General features: G+C 26.5%; 1 pseudogene; it reads left to right on the forward strand.

Moving 5' to 3' along the window:
- The first annotated feature begins 4,599 nt into the window (after positions 1-4,599).
- Positions 4,600-5,128, forward strand: LOC132938897 (KRAB-A domain-containing protein 2-like; annotated as a pseudogene).
- Positions 5,129-6,148: the final 1,020 nt, after the last annotated feature.

The raw sequence follows: 6,148 nt of genomic DNA on the forward strand, positions 1-6,148 counted from the left end.
TAATTCAAATTCAAATTTATAAACTATTTGGTTATTGTCAATTGTCATACCTATCAAATTTCAATGAACAAATTGTTACTAAACAAACGGATCTCTTTGACATAAAATATTGAATTATATCATAGAACACTGAACAATATAATATTAACAAATAACAATATTATATTATATCTGTGGATTCATCATATTGACGCAATATAATATTATCTGTCATTCTATGGCAATTCTCAAAGTCGTTGCAGAAGACACAGTCGATTAAAAATTCTAAAATTTCAATAAGCAAAACAGACACGAACAAAAACCACTGCGCTCTGCATGGTTTTATTTTTTATAAATCACAATATTATCAGTTCTGTATCTGGAATTTCTGGAAAGTTTCTATCTTCATCGGCGTCACAGTGCAGACACATCACGGATTTTGCGAAAGTCGATGTTTAAACTTTAAAGTAAGTACCTACTTACTTTGTTTTCATATTCGTTTGGGGCTCACATTTGCTTTTTAGACTTAAAATAAAATAATGTTTAATAAAATGTTATACGAAATGTCATGAAAAAGTGACGCATATTTTAGATCCGAGCTCGAAATGTAAATTAAGCAAATTACCTATAGCTTACCGATTTAAAAACCTATAATATATAATCAGTCACTGACTATCAATAAATTATATTCAGTTTTATGTTTAATTACTGATTTAGAAAATTCGAATTTTGTCCACCTAAATCAATTTTCTATAGAAAACTGTGCGCCGTCGTCGTTTTTCTTGTCCCCGGTCGTAGAATTATTATAATTAGTAGGTAATAGGTATATATACCTAGGTACTTGATATAGGCAATATACATACCTAATATACGTTTTTGTTTAATATATAGAAATTACTACCTTGTGCGCACTTATGAATAAGGTAAGATATCTACTCGTATAGTAGTATTATAATTTATAGGTACCCGAGTAGGGAGGTACCTATATAAATAGTGGAACACATACTTGAATGCATTACCTATTATGTTAGGTTATGTACTTATGTCCCTAAAAAATCAACAGTTATATTTATTTTCTTGAACACAATGTTTTAAAAATTATTAATTAATACATAATTAATTGTAATTGTATTTATATACTATTGAAATAAGATAAACACACCAAATATATATTAGTAATAAGAATAAATCCATAGTAGGTATATTGTTTTATTTTTAATCTAGAACTTATAAAATCTGTACTAAAAAAAAAGTACAATGAGCATAATGTATGTTTTTTTAAATTAATTGGCTTGAGTGTCTTGAAGGAAGAAACCATCCAGTGAAGGTACTTCGGCATGAATTTATTACATTATTTGGGTATTCATTTTTCAATTTTTCATATTATGTTTACCTACTGTATAAGGTCACAGGGCCATTGTCGTTTGAGTCTTCTAGGAGGATTTCCTGGGATGGAGATAGATAGTAGCTTTTTCATATGGGGATTGGTGTGATTTTGAAAGCGATTCCTAAATTTTTTGTAGTACAGGCGTACAGCTTGGCTGTATCAGTGACTTTAGGAACATGAATATCTGTATGAAGAGTGTGGTTCATAATATATAAACTATTAAAATACAGACAAACAAACAGTGTACAGTGTTTTTCCGGTAGACGAGTTCTAGTAGATAGGTAGGTAACTGATTTGTGAAGAAATAATGTTATTTCTAATATATCATTGAATACAATATTAAAAAAATACAAACTTACACATAATAGTTACGTAGGTATAATACAAATTAAACATTATACATATAATATACAATATCTTTAATGCATACCTATTAATTTTTACGAAATGTTGTACAAAAGTGAAATGAAATGAAATATTCAAGAAGTGTTAAACATTAAAATATGTTGATATAGCATTAAAAATATAATGGTTATGAAGTCTTTAATTAACACTTACTTATATTAAATAATTATTGCATAATCTTAATCAACATAAAACAAACCTTTATAGAATCTAAAACAAATATTCATATACACAGGTACATTTACCTACAATATATTAAATAAAAAACTCAATGGTATTTTTTATTGTTTTATAATATACCTATACAATATGTATTAGTGTATGTACCTTATATAAACATATGCATATTATTTATTCAAAATTGTTTAAGAAATATATAATTAAAAACTTTTTTTTGGTTAAAAAGATGTTATAAAAAATTATTCATCAGTTGTATTTGTACTGTATATTCATTTTTTTACGGATTTTTTTAAATATTGAAAGGAGCCTGAATGAGATAATTTTTATATACTTTTCAGCAACATCTGTGGTGTTATAATTTAAATTTGTTCAACATTTTTATAAAATCTATGAATAAGAGAAAACAAATAAACATTTAACAAGCTATTTCGAGAATTTTTTTAACTTGTCCCCCTCCCTACAGTTGTACTTAAGGGTAATTAATTACCTTATGACCTATAATACAAAATATTTTACAGTTTAATAGGTATTATAAGTGACGTTATAACAGATAAGCAAATACTACGACCATTACTTCTTTACGCATCCCCTGTGTGGGGAAATTGTGCAAAAACCCACATACATAAAATACAAATCTTTCAATCAAAAGTTCTGAGAACCATTTCTAATGCCCCATGGTTTGTACGCAACGATGCACTTCATCAAGACTTCCAGCTACCCACAATAGTTGAGTTCATAAAAAAATCAGCAATCAACTTCTTCGGCCACATCAACTCTGCTCACAGTGCGAAATATTACAAACTAAGTGTCCCTCCTTCTGTACGCCGACTCAAGCGCGGACGTCCCCACGACTTGTTGCAATAACGCCTATAGTTAATTTATTTAATTTAATAAGAAATTTAATATCATAATATTATTATTATACTACATATAAGTAGCCGTTTGTATCTTATATCACTAATGTATTTTTAATTGTTATTTATTTTCTAAATGTTAAAAAAAAAAAAATTATGTTATTAACAATAAGTTAAGATGACATTCGTCAGTAAAACTTTATGAATAATAAAAAAAAAAAAAAAAAATAACAGATTAAAATTGAAAATGTTTTCTTTATTATATATGTTTTTTTTATTACACAAATTGAATTAAGTATTATAATTATGAAATGTAAGTTTCTTTTTCATAATAATAGATGAAGTCTGAACCAGTGCATATTTTATATATTTTTCGACATCTTCATTGGTAGTTCCACTGTGAGATTTGTTCATTCTTGACTGAATCTGCATAGTCAAATAAAACAGTTTTTATTTATAAATTAATATAATATTAATAACACATTGTATTGAAATAGGTATATTATGGTTTGTGATCATGAGCATTAGGAAACAAAAATAATCAAAAATAAAATTTTTGGGAACAAACCACAAACTTTTTAGAATCGTCTGAATAGCGGTAACTTGCAGAAAATAGACATTATTTCAGTGACTGATAGTGTCCGGTAATTAGGGATTTTGCCGTATTATAAAAACATATACCTATGTAAAAATGCTAATTATGTACTAAAATATGAAAAAAAAACGACTAATTAGTTATAATCGGGGTTATAATAGTTTTTTTTTCCAGCGAGTCATTTTTTTTTATAAAAATTTAAGTATATAACAAAAACAATCAGCGATAAAATTATCAACCCACAAAAGCTGGTGTTTGGCGTCTGATCATTGAAAAAATTTAAGTCATCTTTAGTTTTTTTTTCAATTTATCGAGGATTTTGGAAACGAACAGAAAATATTTCAACTTAACCAGGAGGGACTTATTATGAAATAATTTTTTAAGAAAATTAGTTAATCCTATTAATTATTAGCATGATAATATTATGTATTATAAGATTACACCCAAATTATCTATATAAATATTTTTAGAAACCTACTAAGTATGACTTTGGATATCATGAGATTGGAAAAACATTAAATTTTATTTCCTCGGCCTAGCTTCAAAATGCATTCAGTAAATAAAAATTACATGATTCTTTTGATTTTTCACAATTATAAAATAACTAATTATTTAGAACAACTGAAACTAGAGAAGAAAACAAATTAGAAATGAATGAAAAAATATAACGTAATGGCAGTATACTAGGAGACAAAAAATTAATTTAATTTATAACTGCAGAAGGTAATTGTGTAAAATTATATGCTTATAATGAAGAGTTATTTACAATTGTACATGAAATACATTTATCTATTGGGCAAGGTAGTAAAAATCGAATAGAATAAGAAATAAATAAAAAATTTAAAAATATAACTAGGGAATCAATAATGTCATATTTAAATTTTTGCAAGTCATGTGAGAAAAAAGGAAATACAGTAAAAAAAGGATTTGTGGTTAAACCAATTATTTTTTCAGAAATTAATTTTAGATGTCAAATAGACCTTATTGATATGCAAACGCAACCAGACAAAGATATAAATTTATATGTGTTTACCAAGATCATTTGACAAAATTTGTCATACTTAACCTTCTAAGACATAAAAGTGCTGAAGCAGTTGCTAATGTTTTATTGGATATATACCCTTTCTGGGGCATCCGCTATATTTCAAAGCGACAACTGACGTAAATTCGTAAATAAAATAATATCTGAACTTTGTATTATGTGGAAGGATTTTTAAATAGTTCACGATAAGCTAATACACCCCTGAAGCCAAGGTTCAGATGAAAGAGCAAACCAAAATGTCAAAAATATGTTTGCACATCAAACATCAAGATAATAAAACAAAAAAATGGAGCAATGGCTTAAGATTTGTACAGTTAATGAAAATTATACTTTACTATCATAGTACAAAACATTCACCATATGAAGCAATGTTTGGTATACATTTTGAAATTGGTTTAACGTTTTCATTACTTACTGCAAATATGATTGCAAAATTAAACACCTAAGAAGAACTTCAGGTTGCTTTAGAGTCAATACAGGTCTTTTCTAGTGACAATGAAAATAATGAAGTGATTTGTGAAGTAAAAAAAGATGACGAAGAAAAATTAATTGAAAAACAAACAAAAACAAGATAGAAATCAACTAACCAAAACAGGAGTCATTAAATAACCTGAAAATTCAAGCCAAAAAATTATGGAGATACCCAAAAAACGATTTTGCAAAGGAAATATTGGGGAGTCAGTTAGTTACAATTCCTGATATAGATAGATCACTAAGTGATCTCAGATGTGTTTTTGGCATGATTATGTCAAGTAATAATATAAATTATATATTATCTAACTATTAATATTTTAAAATACCTATATTTCAGTGAAAGATAACTTCTACAAAAATGGTACAACTAAAGGAAAACTGCAACAACTGTACAGCATTGCTCTTCTGTTGCTCATTATTAATATTTACTTGACCTTTTATAAAAATGATTTTGACAATAGTACATCGATTTCCACTTGAGTATTTAAATACTTCGCCACATAAGCCTTCTTCAACTTTTTTCTATTTAATTTTACACCTAAAAAAAAATTCTATAATAATAAAGAATAAGACAAACATTATATATACTGGGCTTAACTTGCTTATGTTACTAGTGTTAAAGGGCCAATGATTCTTATGCTGTATGACCAAATTAGATTTGACATTGGCGCCTTTTTGACAATAATCAATAAAATAATAATCGATTTATTACGGGCCAAAGTCGACATTGGCCACATTTTATCTATAGCCACGACATTGGCCATTTTGAAATCAATTAATAAAGTTTATTTATGTGGAAGTTACTATCATTATGTTCAATTGAGTATTATTATTAGGTTTTCATAAAAAAGTGAAATTTAATTAATTATTAAAAATTGTTTATTTAAAATTTTAGTTTTTGGCCAATGTCAAACCAAAGTAATTTTATTATTTTTTCTGGGGGCTAATGTCAAACTAAAATGTACATATATATACTTAAAAACAAAATGAGTCATACAAGGAAATAAAAACAATTAATATAATTAAGTAACAGAATCTTTAGTTCAAACATAAAATTTGAGATTTTTATGTAAATTTTAAAAACTGGCCTATTTAATATTTTAAATTTCTGAACATTGTCAAAATATGACATTGGCCCTTCTTGCACCAAGACACAGTTATTATTTTAAAGTTTTGAAAACAAGTGATTATTCTGGTTAAGACTCTTCAAATTGTATTCTTATTTTTATAAA

The sequence above is a fragment of the Metopolophium dirhodum genome, chromosome 2 (genome assembly GCF_019925205.1).
Source record: "Metopolophium dirhodum isolate CAU chromosome 2, ASM1992520v1, whole genome shotgun sequence".
NCBI classification, from domain to species: domain Eukaryota; kingdom Metazoa; phylum Arthropoda; class Insecta; order Hemiptera; family Aphididae; genus Metopolophium; species Metopolophium dirhodum.